General features: G+C 39.5%; 1 protein-coding gene across 2 annotated transcripts in view; it reads left to right on the top strand.

Moving 5' to 3' along the window:
• Positions 1–18,819, top strand: part of KIAA1217 (KIAA1217 ortholog) — a 702,592-nt gene that overhangs the window by 321,598 nt on the left and 362,175 nt on the right. Inside the window, exon 1 of one of the 2 annotated variants that reach the window (XM_070501283.1) lies at positions 10,722–11,093. The exons of the other annotated variant lie outside the window; for it this stretch is intronic. The gene's annotated coding sequence lies outside the window, so the exon portion shown is untranslated. Of the gene's footprint in view, positions 1–10,721; positions 11,094–18,819 lie in introns of those variants that run through there. 2 annotated transcript variants of the gene reach the window in all.

The following is an 18,819-nucleotide window of genomic DNA, read 5'->3' as shown; positions in this document are numbered from 1 at the left end:
GAAATTCTAGGGCCTCAAAGAGGCAAAACATTGAGAAGCAAGAGAAACCCCAAGAGACAGTCCCAGAGAAACAGACTCAGGAAACACCAGGATAGTACAAAGCGTCAAGTCCCAAGGAGTGCTGGTGGACAGCGAAAGCAGAAAGGCTCAGCCATAGGGGCCAGCCGGACAGTAGATTCAGGAAAGGAAAGGGCAGTTGGAGCCAGAGAACACACTCGGAGACATTCACATACCACAAGTAGCAGCTTTTAATGAGCCCTTCCTCCAGCTCATCCCGTAGGTGAGAACAGAGCCCCTAAAAGCAGCAAGCTGGGCCAAACATAGATAGGCTTCTAGTTCCTTCTGCCCAAGAGACCAGTCGTGTCTGTCCTCATCTAGAGCCAAGATTCTTTTCATTCCAGGCCCACTGAAATCTGAGCTTGCTGTAGGACTGCATTCCCTCTGTGCAGACTAGTTTGACTCATTTTTCAACAAATCTTTATTGAATGCCTACAATGTCCCAGGCACTCTTCTGGGATATGATGGCGAATAAACAAATGGAAAGACTAAGTTCCTGCCTTCGTGGGGCTTGCAGCCTGGGATGGAAGCCACGGCAGCCACAGGCCAGGAGTCAGCCATGCACGTGGAGAACTTCCCCTGGGCAGAGCAGTGGGGAAGGAGAGGCATCTGGGCTCTGCCATGTGGAAGGAGGGCCTCCATCCAGGCAGGACTGCTGTCCCAGGAACGTGAGGAAGGAATGAGGCCCAAAGGAAGAGTAGGAGTTATTAGGGAGCTGGAGACCAATTCTAGGCACAGGGAACATCGCAACGGGATGGACCTTTGTGCAATAGTTTTAACAACGCCACTGCCACCCATCAGGTGGTGGCAATTTATGTAACATGCTCTATATTAACCACTTCCAGTACACTGGGGTGGCAGAGGCAGTTAGTTGTCTACAATAGAATTTTGCCTCCTTGGAACAGAACCTTGATTCTTGGCTGGACACAATGGCATCTGGAGAAAAGATTCCATTTTGCAGGTTTCCTTGCAATTAGTTTGGCCATATAACTATAGTCTAATCAATGAGATGTATGTGGTCTGTTGCATGGGACTTCAGAGAAATATCTTTAAAAAGAACATCTTCCTCCCCTTCCTTCCTCCTGCCTAGAATGCAGATTTAATGGGTGGAGTTCCAACAGCTATTTTGGGCCCTTAGTTGACTTGGAAGCCAGAAAACTGGCTCTCACATACTACATTATAAAGATAATAGGAGACAGTGTCCCTGATTATGTGGATCTCCCATTCACACCCGGAATTACATAGGAGTTGACTTCTGTTATGACAGAATAAAACCCTTGTCTGCTTATGCTTCAGTTCTGGAGGTGAGGAATCTTAGTTACCTTTAACTGAACAATAAACCAGAAAATAAGATGTCATTGGGTATCCCAGCTTGTCTCACCTTTCTGTTTTCAAGTATTCTATGCCAGATGAACAACAGAATACATTTTAATCTGCTCTGATCAGGGTACATATTTTTCTGCTTAAATGGGGAGGACAGGACCGAATCCTCTGGCAAAGTCCCCACCAGCTCTCTCAGCACGGGTTCTTAAATAGTGTGTCTTGGAGGTGAATGTCTTGCCACATCACATCTCCTAGCAGTAGTTAACAACACATCAGAATCTTTTTCCTTTTAAAAGGCCCTTGCATTCACACAAAGGGTGAAGAATATTGCTTAGTGTTGCAAAAAGGAAGAGCAGTAGTGGCGAAGGGCTGGCTGGGATGTCATCTATAAGTTACTTTCTGTTAGTCGGGGAACTATAAAGTGAAAGAGAAAAAGATAAATGAAAAATTAATGATGTGATCGTGTTACTCTGCGACATGGTAGGGGGTGGAATGGACTTGCGCAAGCACAGGCAGGTCTGGGGTTTCATCTAGGAGCAGATTTTCAGAACACCCAATAGACCTCACATGTCAAGGCAGGGAAGAAGGAAGAAGAGAGAGATGCCATAGGAATAAGCAACAGGAAGTTTCCAGAAGCCTGCAGGTGTCAAATTTGACCCCTCATCCTAAGGCAGGCTATTTTATTTTATCTACTAGGTGTGAGCAACTGTGTAACCGTAAGGATTCTTTATAAAAGAAAGAAATCACACATCTTCAGAAAAATACTAATTTTGATTGAGCAGGGGCAGAAATGCTAGGATTACCTCACCGCCAAAGATATTTAGGTGGCAAAAACAGAGAGGGACACCTGATAGTCATATTATTAAGTAGAATTCAATGACTGAAGGGTTCTTAAGATTAAAAAGATATAGTATGTTGTATACTAAATAAGAACAGAGGAAAGAGAAAAAATGTGATACTTTTAGTTTTAAAGGTTTTATCAAAATACAGCTTAGAATTTACTGCCCAGAAAGTCTAGCTTAAATCTCTTGTGAAGTAGTTGAACAACTATTAAGAGAAACCTTTAAGCCAACTAAAGTTTAGAAAAATGAGGAGTAGAAAACATGTTTTACTAACTCAATTGCTTTTTTTATAGAAAGATAAAATTAATGGACACAGAGAATGCAATAGAACTTTCTAGAAGCAGCTTTTGCCATGTCACCGAATTTTACTCAATAAGTCAATTCAAACTTGCCAAGATGTGGATATGTTCCCTAGATTAAAAAGTACATGGAAATCTGGGCAACATCTAATGATGAATAATGGGGAGACCTGAGAAAGTAAAGTGCTCTCAAAACTGGCCATAGCTTGAATTTCACTTTATTCGTCACTCTTTTCATTAATGATCAGAGAAATGAGATCAACACTATGAATAAAAACAAAACAAACAAAATGCTATTATGGATATTTAAATTACTTAATGTCACAAATGGAAAGAAACCTTACTAACTTTTTTGTCTATTTTCCTAGTTGCCTTTTTAATTTTTCATTGTGATAGCTACCTTGTTTTATGTAGCTAGTTGAGGTTATCAACTTTTCAGTGGAATTGTGGTCTTCTTTTTTAGGCATACTTGAGTTTGCTGGATAGAGTACTGAGCAGCATTTACATCGATCCACAGCTTTAAGGTCTCTGTACAGCTCCACCTGCCATCAGTAATTCTCTGTGTGGATTAACTGCACTGGAGAAAACCAGTAGAAAGGTGACGAGACGGAGACTGAAGGTAGAGTAGAAAGTGAGCTAACCGGGACCCGAAATCAACAGAAATCCAGATGGACATTCAGGGAAAAATGAAAAATATTGGAAAAGAGGGAAAAGGGGTTAAAAGTTAAAGGAAGAATGATGAAAGGAAAGATTGACCCAGGAATAATTACAAAAAGAATCAGGAATAAAAAGTAAATGTTTTGGCAGGGGCAATGGGTATAAAAGATATAGGAAGAGCCCAGGAGTAGCTGTCAAAGGGATCCAGGACAGCAACAGAGAGTTTGGGTTGAGAACAATTTGGGGTTGGTAATTATTGAAATAAAAATTCCATTTGATTGTTGTTGATAATGTATGTATTTTTTGTTCATTCACAATTTTTTACACACCGATCAATTGCAAATAGTTCTGGTGTAACTAAGGATAAGAACTGGTTTTTGGGACAGACTTGAGTTTGCATAAGAGAATTGTGGTTCATAATTTTCCTTTTCCATGTTGGTAAATCCCTTCGTCTCTGTCGTCATATGAACACAGACTAGTTGTATCTTTGTATCAATCATGAGAAAGTGAAGTATGAGCACATTTCAGAGCTCGCCTCTATCTATATGAGAGAACCATTGAGTAGGATATTCTCTGACTTTACTCTCTGTTAGGGAGCAAAACCAAGAGGAAAAACATAAAGATTCATTTTCCAAAGGAGTTCACGTACACTCTTAATGGTTGCTATGATTAGACAATAAAATCATACAAATTTAAGGTATTTGGAATCCCTTTAATGGTGAAATAAAAGTATGTAATTACGTGGCTAGAGAAGAAAAATATATGTAGATTGAGGCATACTTATGCAAAGTCCTGACCAATAGCTTTGTTCCGTCTTTCTGCGCCTCTGATTCCTTCTGTGGGTCTAAAATACAAATCTCAAGTGTTTTTGTCTTAATTTCTCCACCTAAAGTGAACGGATTTTAAAGCTTTGTTGAGAAGTGTTACAAGAAATAATTCATTAATAAATGTGAAATGTTACGAAATGGCAAAGTGGCATATGTTTTAAGTGCCTATTATGCCAGTAATGTTTCTGTATTGCAAAATTGGATTTTAAATTATATGGGGACAAATACTTAGGTTAGAACAATGCAAGTTTTAGTTTCCTCAAAGCGCATATGAAAAATGAACTAGTTTAATAGCTAACCACTAAATCTATTTTCAAGTTATTTTTCAGACACGACATATTTTTAGTAATTTTTTCTTTATGCATTCTTATAACTTAAATATTCAGATTTTTGTAGCTACAATGAGCTTTGGATTAATACTTTTGGTGACACATTAATGTATGCCAAGAATGGTTGTGTTGTGTGGTTTGCTTATACCCGTAGTTATTTTCAATGTTAGTTACTTGGTGTAAAATACAATTCTTACACATTATGGGAACATAAACTTTATTGCTGTATCATTACCATGCAGAAGCCAAATATGAGCAAAAGAATATCATCCTCTATTAATCTTCCAAAGATTGGTTATGGATAACCCAAGTGATTACATTATAGTTTAATTAATGGAGTAAGAAGGGAATAAATAGCTTCAGTGCTGCCTGATAAATGTAACTCTCTCATGGCAAGATATGTACAGCAAAAAATGGTAAATGAGTTCTGATGGCATGGCTTTTTGTGTAGTTCATAATGCAATCTTTTCTTCCAGGCCCGTAAAAAAAAGATACCTCCATCCTAAGACTATATTTTGTAGTGTCATTTTAGGCCTTCATTTTTGGGGGAAAATTATTTGCTTCTTCAGCTTTAAGGAATTAGATCCCATTGAACTAGAAAAAAGTATCTAAAATAGCTTAAATTGTTTTTTGATTTGGAAATGTAAAAAGTCGTCACTGTACATGAGTGAAGTGACATTGGTTTCAATGGCTTTGCCTGACATTTTTCTCCTCTACACAAAAGCTTGTCCTTCGCGGAGGTTACTGTGGAAATTCTCATAGGTAGAACAAAATTGGAGGGGTGCATTCATGGGGGAAAAATTTTAGATGAGGGGTTGGTATTTTTGATGGTTTATTTTGGGTAAATTATCGACATTTCCCTGTAACTTTAAGATTTTCCAAGTGCATTGGAAGAAACCCAGATGTCCCTTCATATTTGGACGTGTCCTGATGGTAGGATGTGTTTGAAGGTAAAACAAACTTGCCACTTCTTGCACTTTCTTCCACAACAGTATGGTTATCTCTAACTCCTTCTAACCTCACATGTCTGTAGCAGGTTGGTTCAGCTGGCCAGGAATAGACAGCCATGAGGCCAAGATGTTTGACCTCTGTGTAGACCAGATAGCTTGATTTGGTTCTACAGGCTCAAATCTATACCCTGGTGTAGTGGGTTGAATAATATGCCCCCCAAATTCACATCACCCAGAACCTCAGAAGGTGATCTTGTTTGGAAATAAGGTCTTTGCAGATGCAATTAAGTCAAGATGAGGTCATAGTGGATTAGGGTTGGCCCTAAATCCAAAGACTGGTGTCCTTATAAGAAGAGGAGAGATACAGAGACACATGGAGGAGAACGCCATGCGAAGACTGAGGAGGCAGAGATTGGAGTGAGGAACGCCAAGGAAAGCCAAGGCTTCCCAGCAACCACCAGAAACTAGGAGAAGTGGCACCGAACACATCTCCCTCAGAGCCTCCAGAAGAAGCCAACCCTGCCACACCTTGATCTGGGACTTTTGGCTTCCAGAGCTGTGAGAGAAGAAATTCCTATTGTTTATGCTACCCAGTTAGTGGTAACTTGTTACAGCAGCCATGGGTTACTGAGGCACCTGGACAGACATATTCCACCTGTCACGTGGGCATTCAAGTGAGACTGTAGACAGGCTATGATTCTAGGTCACCAGTGGGAAATCAGCAGTCTATCAGTAAGGGAAAGAATGCATCTTTACAATCAAAGGGTGCAACTAATGTACACAAGTCCATCCCCACTAAACAGCAGCTCAGCCTCTCCGCCTCATAAAGAGCATGTCCAGAACATGGAATCTCAAAATTGCCGCGAAATTCTACCACCTCAACAGTACAAAGTCTGATGATAAAACAGGAAGAAAGCTCTTTAAGAAGCCAGCTTGTTCCTCCAAGTGTGTCCTTAATTAGGGATGAATATTGCTGAAGATAGCAGCATCCGCTCTGTTTTAAACAGAAAGAGAATTTTGCTTGCAAAATTCTTGGAGAGCTGGAGGAGCAGAATCTAGGCTGGGCCTCCAAAAATGCCTCCAGAGACAACACCTGCGAGCAGAGCTGGCCTCCCTCTGTCATGACCAGGAAGATGAGGACCATGGAGCCACTGTCCCAGCTATTGACTCCTGGATCATGGCACCCGAGGCAATATCCAGAGAACTGGAGGCTATGGTCATCCCTGCTGGCTCTGGGAACACCTCACCATAGCTCCCTCCAGAGTGGAGGAGGCTGACTCCAGAACCATCGGCAGGACCGGCTACGTAATCTGTGTGGCCTGGTGCAAAATGAAAATGCAGGCCGCTTGTCTAGAATTATTAAGAATCAGGACAGCAACAACAGAGCATTAATCCAAGTGCAGGACCCTTCCAGACATGGGGCCTTGTGTGTCTGCTCTGGTCACAGCCCATGAAGCTGACCCCAACTATTGGCTGCAGAGTCACGCTGACCTGCTGATCTGCACCTGCAGAATGGATGGATGCATCCTGTACTATTGCTCTTCTTGACTTAAGTCAGGACCAAATTCAAGTTTGTCAGAATGTGTAAGGCTGGCAGAACCCTGGCTGCAAGGGTGTCTGAAAAATGTCCCCAGCTGTCCATGCTTTAAGGTGAAGGAAGCACTCCAGAAGGAGCTGGAAGAAACGCTAAGTGAGCTGATCTACTGTATCCACCCAAATGTTCAAACTCCAGAAGCAAAGATAACTTTTTGCAGAGCTACGTGTTCTCTTCTCACTTTGGGATTTCCAGACCCACCCGACTCACTTGTAGCTTTTTGTTCACAATATCTGATGTACAGCTACCAGAATAACATGCGTCCCTTCTGTGTGTGAGTCATGTGCTGGGGACACAGTGGTGACTAAGGGAAACCAGGTAGCTGCTTGCTGTGGGTGGAAATGAGAAATTAACATGTGGACAACTAAATGAGGTGACTTCAGATGACCATTTCTGAGGGGAGGAGTTGGTGGGCCTCCAGAACACATCTCAAACCATTCTCTTCCCTTGAACACTAATGGCACCATTTTATCCCAGCCAACACCCATCTCTCAACGGATCTCCTCATTTCCACTCTTACCTCCCTCCAATCCACTCTCAACAGGATGGGTAAAGAAATCCTTTTGAAAACATAAATCAGATCACAGACATTCCCCTGCTCAAATCCTTCCTGTGGCTCTGCCTTGCCCTTGGAAAAGATCCAAAGCCCTCCTCATTCCTGCAAGACCACACACCATCTGCTCTCTCTCGGTCTTTAGGCCTCCACGCCACTTGCCCACTCTGTCACACCGCTGTCCTTCTGCTTTTTGGGGCATGCCAAGTTCTTCCTTACTTCTCTTTCACTGGACAGCCCGCTCCTTCTCAGCTTCCAGCATTCGGCTAAAATGTCACCTTCTCAGAAAGGTTCTCTCTGACCACCCACTTAGGATAGAATCCCCCCACCCCACAGGTAGTTGACAACACATCACTGTGCTTATTTCTCCCAAAACATTTATGAAATTATCCTGTTTATATGTTTCTGGGTTCTCTTTCCTCTCTATGAGGCCAGAGACCTTGTCAATCTGATTCAGTCCTTCACTCCAAGCTCAGCACACTTCCTGGCACATAGTAGCAGCTCAAGAAATATTGGTTGATGGGCTGACTTACTAACAGGTTGATGAATGAAAAAATAACTCCATTCATGTGACCTAGAAAGTTGAGTGAGCATTCACTATTTAGGGAGAAGGAATTAAACTTCAAACCCGAGGGGCTGGCCCCGTGGCCGAGTGGTTAAGTTCTCGCGCTCCGCTGCAGGCGGACCAGTGTTTCGTCAGTTCGAATCCTGGGCGCGGACATGGCACTGCTCATCAAACCACGCTGAGGCAGCGTCCCACATACCACAACTAGAAGGACCCACAACGAAGAATGTACAACTATGTGCCGAGGGGCTTTGGGGAGAAAAAGGAAAAAAATAAAATCTTTAAAAAAAAATAAAAATAAAAATAAAAAAAAAACTTCAAACCCAAGCACTATTTGGGATGACTGTGGAGTATGGGAAAATTAAAGCAGAGAGTTCAAAGTAAGGGGCAGTAATCAAATTGTGCAGGTCAGTTATTCTGAAAAAAAAATGCAGGCTGGCTTTGGGGTGAAAAGGTCAGGCCAAAAACGGCCCAGTAGGACAGATGATCTCACACTTGTTTACGGGTTGTTTGGAGGTTACGCTCTTCCTGTTCACACGGGGCAAGTTCTCACAGTGAGATCACTGACTCACCGGGAACAGAGACCCTGTCTTCCTCCAGGGGCCCCTGGTGATCCCCAGGAGCATGAAAGTGGTCCCCTGCTTCTTACCTAAGCTCTCTAAGGACAGAAGATCCCCAGCACTGGGAAGGTATGGCTACTGCCCTCCAGGTTTTTCTTTTCAACTTGATTTCCACCTCTTCCTGCACAGCCCCAGCAGTTAGGGTGGCCAACAGTCCAGAGTCCTTGGGACCAAGGAGGTTCCCGGATGCAGGATCTTCAATTTTAAAACTGAGAAAGTCCAAATTGGGACAACTTAGTCACCCTTCCACCAGACCACCAGAAAGAAAGTGTCCAACATCCTTATTTTTTGCTCAAGGTCTTAGTGCTAACAGCTTGCTCCAGCCGTTTCATACTCCATATCCTGACTTGTAATAACCAATCTCCATTATTTTCTCCTCCATATATGGCTTTATTGTGCTTCTCAGTTCTCGCTCTCAGCCTTCTTCTCTGGCTTCCCTCCTTGATGATGTCTGAATTCTGCTTCTGACTGTGTCATCCCGCAACACCCCTGTATGGTCTGATCCATTTTGTCTCCCGGGAGCTTGGGGTTTCACCCCCGCTTCATACCTCTAAGAAGCTCTCCTGGTCGCATCTGCTCTGGGAGTAGTGAGAGGACATCTGAGTGATCAGCATTCCCTCAAATACAATTATAATGGTACTTCTGACTAGACAATGCCAAAAAAAAATGCCTATGGATTTGTAGTTACCTAGTGACCCTCTATCATGTAGAAGAGGAGTCTGCGAGCTTCTAAAGTAAAGGATCAGATAGTAAATATTTTAGGCTTTTTGGACCACACAGTCTCTGTCATAACTACTCAGCTTTGCCACTGTAACAGGAAAGCAGCCATAGACAATATGTGAACAAATGGGTGTGGCTGTGTTCCGGTAAAACTTTATTTATGAATACTGGCAACGAGCAAGATTTGGCCCCTGGGCCATATGTGGGCCCCTGATGTAGAACATCCTTCCAGATAATTTTGAAAATTTTTAAATTAAGCCCACAAAAGTTTTCTTTGTCCCCACCACCTAGATAGGTCCTAGTTCCACATACAACTTAAACATCTTCTTCCTCATACCCATCTCTACTTCTTTTAATCATTCATGCTGTCACTTAGCTCGGCTTGTAGAAACATTTCCCCCACACAATTAATTCTTGCACAAACACATTGACTTGGGAAGAAAGACCACGTGAAGCTTATTTCTAGCAGGATATTTAACACCAGTTTGTAATATAAAAGATGGATATGGAGATCGAGAGAATTATTAGGATAATTGAGATTAATACATGGTTAATGCTTTGCTAATGGAGTTGCTGGATTAATAGGGGAAAAAACTCCTCTGATGAATTGTAGTACCCTCACTGTTGGTGAGGGGGAGGGAGGTAACCCCAAATAGTGCTTTTAAAGGTAGGTTTTAAGATATTAGCTCTTTTTGTTTTTCTTTTTCAAACTAAAAAGTATTAATCCACGGGGTCAGTGGACAGGCCTCCCTAGTTGTGAGGGGTTTATGTAGAGTGATGTTTTCATCATATGTGCAATCGACTATTCCTGCCAACTGGTGTCTTCATGACATATTTTAAAGTGTGCTGTCCTTAGAAGTGTACTTTCAAATGGGGGAGGGGGGAAGGAGAAAGAAGACGTTGGTAACATTTCAAATTAATTTTGGGGAATGTGCTCACAAAGTGCACCTACCTGGAAACAGCTTATCTCAGATCAGAAATCAGGAGGTAAATGTGAAGAGACACGGAGAAAACAAATGGGAAAAGAAGCCTGTCCTTATGTACGTTTCTCTGGTCTTAGAGGTAAGAGGTGATTGAGACACAGACTGTGACAAGCAGGGCGCTAACATACCGTTGACCTGCATCCTGCGAGTCATCTTTGCTGATGGGGTTATTGCAGAATAACAGAGTTCTCTTCAGCACGGCAGCAGCCCATGCAGGCTCATTGCTGAGCAAAGACTGCTGAGTCTAGAAAACGGAGAGCCTTAACAAGTAAATTCCACACCCCCTCGAATTTGTGCCTCAGTAGGGAATCCTCAGCAGGAAATCCTCCATATGTTTTCTTTTACTACAAGGAACTTCAGAGAATGAGTTCATTTCTCTTCAAACATCCTCACATTGCTGTAAAACAGCACTGACTGGGTGATGAGAAATGTCACCAGGAATACGGGAGGATGCCTTCAGCAGAGAGAGGGGAGCAGTTACGCTTCTGAATTAGATATTAGCTTTGGAGAGGTTTCATTTTTCTTTTGTTGCTTACATTCTGGACATCGTGAGTTTTTTTTTTTTAAGGACAGTCTTTTGTTTTTCACTCCTTCCTAGTAGAGCTTGGATACTTGGAGAAATAAATATAAAAGGAAGACTTCTCAAAGATTTGTCCTGTGGAGGAATGGAGTATAGACTCTGGACCAAAGGGTTATAGCTCAGATCAGAGTCTTTGCTCTTAAGCAAAAAAGCCAAATTTGAAATTCAGGATTACTTTAAAATTATCATTGCAAGTAAGTACTTTATTGTTCTCTTTTCTTCCTTCTTAATCCCCTAATAAGCATCGTTTTTGCATTTTGTAATCTCAGTGAATCTATCAGTTGGACCCAAAACATAAATAAAACGATTTGCCAACTTGTAAATTAATTACAAGACGAGGTACGGAATGTTCTGCTCTTAACACTGTTTAGCGGGTAGCAGGTAATATTTATAGTAATGTTTATGTGTTTATGCTGAGAATCATTTAATTTCATTAATGGTTTAAGTGAATATCTCTTGCCTCATTTCCTGCAGTAATATAAACTACGTTTTAGATGGAAAATAAGCAAGTAAAAATTTCTTCTGAAAAGAGCATTGTTAGCCTAGCAAGTAGGACAACTTTTGTTGACTTGTCTGGAATATTTAGGTAGATTTGCTGAAGAACCTGTAAATCTAGGGAGTAAGATTTGCTAAAACCATGCCTCTTGTGAACCCTTTTTGAAAATGTCATGACATCGTGTTGGAAATGTGAAAAAAAAAAACTGACTCCATGGCAAAAGGGCATTGAAACATTAAAATTTTTCTGCTGCTGTTACCTTCCTTAATTACGCTATGAAACTGAGTGACAGCCATGCCTGTGTTGGTGCCTGCTCAGGACTCCAGGAATCTAGAGCTGTCAAGCTGGCCTGGCAGGATATGGTTAGACAATGCACAAGTAATCAGGGAGGCAACTAGAAGTAGCCAAAATGTCCTGTTCCCCTCCAGACTCCTGATTTCCCACACCCATCCGTCAGCCCTCCCCTCCTTAGGTGGTAGCTGTCAATCATGAGTTTGCTGCTGGAGAGGTCATGCTTCTTTTCCCAGCAATCATTTGGGGGAAGAACTGGCTGCTTTCAAAGCATTGCCTGGTTGATATTGGGGAAGAATGAACATAAGAATGATCTGTGCTTCCTCTGCACCCCAGTTCCCCGCTTCGCTACTAAAGCCATCATCCAGGCCACGGCTTTCTACAGACCAGCTGGTCTGAAATGATGCATTCAGCAGAAAGATAAGGAGTGAAAGCCCCTTGCATGGGTGGAGAGTGTTGCATTCTTCCCTCTACCTTCCCCTAGTCTTTGGATCCTGTCTTCCTTGTCCTCTAAGAAACATGATTCCTGTTCATCGTTGGTTGCCAAAGCCAGTGCTCCCAGAACTGGCCTTGTTATTGCTTAGCCTGTCAGTTAAGGATCATTATCTGCCAGGCCATCTGTTATTTTCCCTCAGGAGAGTGTATGATTTCAGTTCTATAGGTGTGCTTTAAATTTTCCCCTACGTGTTGTGTAGTAGCTAGATGTCTTCCAAGAGTAAAGTCCTGTTGTGAACAACAGGAATCTGTGGCCCACTTTTGAAAGTGTTAGTGGTAATGGTGTAATCTCGCGTGGCCAGAGAGGGAGCGGGGGATCTGGGAACTGCGTAAAATGAAGCCGAATGAGAGTCTGGTCTTTACCCTCCACAATGGTTGTTGCTTTCAGAGGAGTTACTTGCTTTCTGATTCAGTTGTGCTCAAGGATTTGTGCTTCTTTCTAGGGTGCTTAGTGTTGCCCCCCCACCTTATGGATGCTTGACTGTTCATCAGCTATGGTGATTTGGGGGCTCAACCATTAGAAAGGAAGACCATGAAGAATGTGAGCTTTCCTCCTCTTCATGCTCCTCCTTCACCAGTGAAGAAAATGTTCGGTAGATTTTGCCTCTTTAAGTGGCCTCTTATCTACCTGCTAAGTGAGAGTGAGCCTCTGTGACTTCTTTTTTCCCCAGTGGAAATTATATTGCTGAATTTCAGAAGACATCAGGTCATCTCTGCAACCTTGGCAACTTTCCTTTGTCAAGAGAATGGTTGCTTTGAGCAGTTCTTTTATAAACCTATGTCTAGGACAAATCTGAAGCACCATGTCCTGTGGCACTAGCAAGTGATAATGATGATCATGACGATGACCATGATGATGACATCCAAGTATTGACCGCCATCTTTTGCCAGGCTTGACAGTAAATATTCTATGACATTCATGACATTAAATCTTCCTTATCTTACCTGTAGTAAGGTAATGTAGGCAGCCTTATTCACATATTTCAATGGATGAGGATCAAAAAAGATCCAAGAATGTTCTTCTCAATTAGCATCCTGTATTCTTTTTGCCTGTTGTCCTTGTTGTTTCTTTCATTCAACTGTCTAACTACCAAGGTTGTGATTTGTCCTGGCTCCTTTCTGTATTACTTTTAATTCATGAATAACATTTCTGGCAGAAAATGGGTAACCTAGAAGGTAGCAGGCTGGGATGGAGTGGGAAGAGAAATTGGGACTTCAGCAGTGAATTTTTGGTAGATGTTTTGGAAATGGATTTCATTTCTCTCTTCTCTGCATTAACCTCTACGCAAAGAGTGACTTCACCCCACGTCATGCTTCTCTGTGCTTCATTTTCTGCAGGGTTATGGGGACAATTAAACCTTGTTGGATAAAAGCATCAAAATCCTGGGGAGAAAACAGCACATTAGTGAGCAAATGTGTTTTAGTTGTCTGTGTTGGGCCAGGTTCTCAGTGGGAGCAATTAACATTTGGAAGATAGAACAAAGTCTTTCAAACTGTCAGAAGTTGGGAGCCATGGAAGGGGAGAATTCAGACTTTTTGCAGTCCTAAAGCATATATTTTGAGCAAAGTTTACTATAACATCTACTGTTATAAAATTTTTATTAACATATAACAAATTGGGATAAGCTGGTTTGTAGATAATCACTCGGGACAAATGACATATGAAATAATCAATGAGTAAATGAATAAAGAAACAATCCATTTATAAATTTGGGAATGGAAGTCATTGGGGGTTTAATAACACTTTTTTGGTGTTTTTATATGGTTCCTAATCTGGGTCACGGAAACATTTTAAGCTAATTTGCCACATTTATTACATCTTTGATTCAATGATTGTTTATCGAATATCTCTTAGGGCATGACTTTCTGGAATAGTCCATGATTATACTTGGGAATAAGTGTACTGCTATGTGGTGAGTGAGTATATACTTTGAAGATGATGTCCAAGGAGACAGAAAAATTGAATTCAGAAATACTATTCTCTTACAACCTTAGTCTCACAGAAATTTGAAACTAGAATAGATTTTGGATCATCTTATCCAACTCCTTAACATTACGTATGAGGAAACTGAATCAGTGTGGTAAAATGATTTACACATCACTAATTAGTTGCAGAACTAGGATGAGAATTCTAGCCTCTGGCCTCCAAATCCAATGCCTTTTTTGTTTACTTTTTAGTTCTATGTTTTTAAAATATTATTGTGGCTTTTGAACGATTAAAAAATAATAAAAACATGCCCCCATGATCATACTAATTATATTGCTCTTTTGCCTTTTAAATATTTTAACATAAAATATCTCAAACATACAAAAATAATATAACTATCTGCAAACCCACCACCAAGATTAAATATAAGTTATTTTGCCATTTTTCGTTCAGATAATGTGTAAAATCAAATGAAACACATTACAAGTGCAGTCACAGCAGTACCCTCTCCTTTTCCCCCTCCCTCCTAAGAGATAATTATCGTAAAATTGCTCTATTTCATTTCCATATATCTTTTAGTATTTTTACTATTTGTGTATTTGTGTGTGCATGTGTGGGGGGGGTGTTAGAGCCAGACATAGATATCGCTATATGTGGTTACAGCTAATATCTGTTTGTGGTTCTATTATTACTGTGTGTTCAAATTTTAAAATATATAAAGCATCATCCATATTCTTTTGTGCCTTTTTTGTGTTCAACATGGTTTTGGAGATGTATCCATGATGATATATAGGTATCTGGTCCATTTGTTCTAGCTGCAGGATAGGATCACGTGGCATAAATAATCCAAGGTTCACTCATCTGTTTTCCAACTGAGGAAATTTGGGTTGTCCCTGTAGTGTTGCTATTGCAACAGCACTGCAGTGGTCCACATACATACTTTCTTACACTCACACTAGAATTTCTTGAGAGGAGTTACTCAGAAGGTGAGTTGTTCAGTCACAGGGAGTTGAGTCATATTTTCCCGTTTCTAGATATTACTAACTGGGTCTCCAAATTCTACTGGTTTAGTGGGACACCAACAATATTGAGAAGTCCTTCCAAACTGGTTTCAGAAAGAATCACCTAGGGAGCTTTTTAAAATTACCAATGCCTAAATCCCAGCCCAGACCAATTGAATCAGAATCTCTGGGAACGGGACCCAAAACTGGTATTGCTTTTCAAGTTCGCCAGGTGATTCTGACGTACAGCTAGGGTTAAGAACCACTGATTTAGCATTTCTCTTTCCCGACATCTTTTCCAATGTTTGGTATTATCAGACATTCTGTTTTGCTAATCTCTTAAGTGTAAGGATTTTCTAATTACTGGTGTAGATGAGTGTATTTATATAATGTTATTGAACATCCCAATTGAGAATTATGTGTTACATATTTTACCCATTTTTTCTCATTAACTTTCTTTTATTGTTGATTTATAGGTGCTTTCTTGATATTCTGGACAGTAATCACGAGATGGGGTATAGAATTTGCAGATACCTACCCCAGTCAATAACTTATCTTTCACTTATCTGTGGTCTCTTTTATCATATATAGAAGTAAAATTTTTAATATAGTTAAATCTGTCAATATTTTCCTTTATGGGTTGTACAGTGGGAAATCTTAAGAAATATTTTCCCGCATGATTTAATAAAACTATTTTTCTGTCTTTTCTTTGAAAAGTTTTACAGTTATACTTTTTTTCTAATGAGATCTCGAATCCATCTAGAATTTCTATTTCTGTATGATGTAATGTCTTGATCAAATTTTCTTTTTTATATATGAATAAGCAATTGTCCCAATCTAAGTTATTAACTGGCCCATCTTTTCCCAGGGACATTTAATGCTATTGAGTCCCCATTTGTCTTTTTTCCAATCTATCCCTGTATCAATACCACAGTTTTAATTATTATAGTCTTACAATAAATGAACCCTCCTTACTATTTTTCCACAAATGTGCCTTGACTATTCTTGAATATTTACTATACCATATGAATGTATATGCATCATCATTTCAGGTTACATGAAAAACAATATTGGGATTTTGTTTATAATTGCATTGAATTTATATATTATTGGGGGGGACAGTTTCTATATCTAAATATTGAGTCTCCCCATTCATAGTTCTAGCTCTCCATTCATTTAAGCTTACTTTTATGTCTTTCAATATATTTTATAATTTTCCCTATAAAAATCTTCCATATTTTTGTTAGATTCATTACTAGGTACCTTATAATTATTGTTGAAGAGGTTTATTACTACTGTAAATTGTATTTTTTTTCTTAAATATTCTAGCTATTGGCTGATGGTTCATAAAAACATAGTAGATTTTTGTTTAACTCTTGTTTTCAACCCTGTTGAACTCTATTAGTTTTAAAAGCTTGTAGCTTATTTGGATTTTCCAAATAAACAATGATTATATATGCAAATAATGACAATTATATTCATTCTTTTGTAATATTTGTATATTTTATTTTAACTTGTTTAAATAAGTGTGAGTTCAATATTTAATATATTTATATTTGTATCTTTGTTTCTTTCCTCCACTTGCTGTCATTGTTGGGACCTCTTGTGCAATGTTAAATAGAAGTATTGACAGCAGGCATCCTGTTTATATGAAATTTTATATGAAATGCCTCTGACTTGTCACCATTATTATATTTTCTTGGGTTTTTAGCGGATGATGTCTTTTATCAGGTTAAGAGTTTCCTTCTATTCTTTGTTTGCCCAAAGGTTTTATCAGGAAAATGTTTGGAAGTGTATCAAATACTTTCTGCATTTATTGGAAAGAACTTATGGTTTTTCTCTTTTAATGTGTTAATTGATGAATTATATTCATACATTTTCTAAAATTAAGCCATCCTCTATTCTGGGATAACCTCTACTTGATCACAATTTTTAAAATGTTCATTCTAAGTTTAGTTTGCTAATATTTTATTTAGAGTTATTATACTTATAAATGAGATTGGCCTGTCATTTTTCAGGTTTTCTCTTCCATCTTGAGTAATTGTAAGTGACATTTGTACTTAATTGTCCATTTTGGCTAGATTTTCAAAGGCATTGACATAAAATTATCCCTGATATTCTCTTTTTAAAAATCTCTACCCTATCTCTTGTTATGTCCCTAGTTTTTTCCCATACTGATATAGTCATCTGAGCTTTCCCTTTCTCTCTCTTTAAATGAATCTTACAAGAATTTTGTCTGTTTATTAGTTGGTTTTATTCAAAAAAAAACCAATTTTTTGTTTTCTGGTATCTCTCTGTGAATAATTGGCAAATGCTCTCGATAATTCAGTTGGGTACGTTATTTTAGATTTGCCGTTATTTTCTCCCCTTTCTTTAAAAATATTCCACTGACTTCTGTTACTTGTCTTTGCTTTTGAGAAGTCTGTTGTCTGCTTGCCATCCCTCAGTAGGTAACATATCTCTTCTCGTTAGTTGCCTTTAAGATATTTTCTGTCTTTGTTCACATTTTCACAACAATATATCTCACTGTGAATTCGTCTTTTATCTTGATTTCTTCCTAACTCATAGAAATCATATTTAATCAATTCTGGGACGTATACAGGCATGTATCTTTGAATACTGATTCTTCCATAATTCCATTCTCTTTCTGAAATTCATATTAGATGTTGAATTTTTTGGTTCATTTCGTGCTCTCTGTCCCTTACCTTTATATTTCTCTCTTTATCTCCCAGTGCTGCGTTCTGAGTTGTTCCCTTAAACTTGTCTTTCAGACATTGATTGTCTTCAACTGTGTCTAAACAGCTGTTTCACCTCTCCACTGAGTTTTTCATTCAATTGCTACAGTTTTCAGTTCTAGATAATCTGCCTAGTTATTATTTTAATACTGTTTTTCTTCTCATACAGCTTGTATTTCCTTTAGTCTTAGTCACTTAGAATTTCTCATAAATACTCTGTTATTTTTTTCATTTATCCAAAGTTCTCAAGATTCAGAGTCTCCTATTTGTTGTGTCTGGTCATATGATTCTTCTGGTGGATTGTTTCTTCACGTGCTTTGCAATTTGAGACTATGAGTTCATCATCAATGAGGAATACTATGTAAAAATATGCAGTCAGAATGTCCCCTTCAAAGACATTTTGCATTTAAAATATTGTCTTAGGGTAAATCCTTATGCTAATTTCTTGACTCAGGTATTCCTGGACCACACACATAGCCCTGGTTATAAATTCTGAGTGGATACTATCATTGCCCTTCACTTGGTATCTAGATAGAGACAGACAACCATCATTACTGTGTGCATTTGCTGGAACACTTGCACCTGACCCCTACTCCTACATAGGAATTTAAACCCAAGCTTCTAGGTTGCTGAGACCCATAAGCCTCCTCAATGCAGATGAGTATCTGTTTGTACCCTTTCCATGTTGCTGTTTAGGTCCTCATATCTTACACCCGGCTCACTCTTGCTTCATCTCTGTCTCTCTCTCTTGTTCATTCTCCCTCTTGCTCTCTTTTTTTGCAAGCTCAGTAATGCATTTGAAAGAATGATATCTTTTTATTTGTTATTTCTAAGCATTTGTAGTGGCAAAGTTTTCAGGTTGTCCTGAGAATAAATTCAGAAGAAGAAGTCCTACTTTGGCCTTTTTGACAGTAAAAAAAGTGTAGGAATTTCACAAATCATAATCACTATGCAAAGTTTCCTTGCTAGCTTTTG

This window comes from Equus asinus, chromosome 29 (assembly GCF_041296235.1).
Source record: "Equus asinus isolate D_3611 breed Donkey chromosome 29, EquAss-T2T_v2, whole genome shotgun sequence".
Lineage (NCBI taxonomy): Eukaryota > Metazoa > Chordata > Mammalia > Perissodactyla > Equidae > Equus > Equus asinus.
The sequence above is the reverse complement of the archived record's forward strand: the minus strand, read 5'-3'. Positions and strand labels throughout refer to the sequence as shown.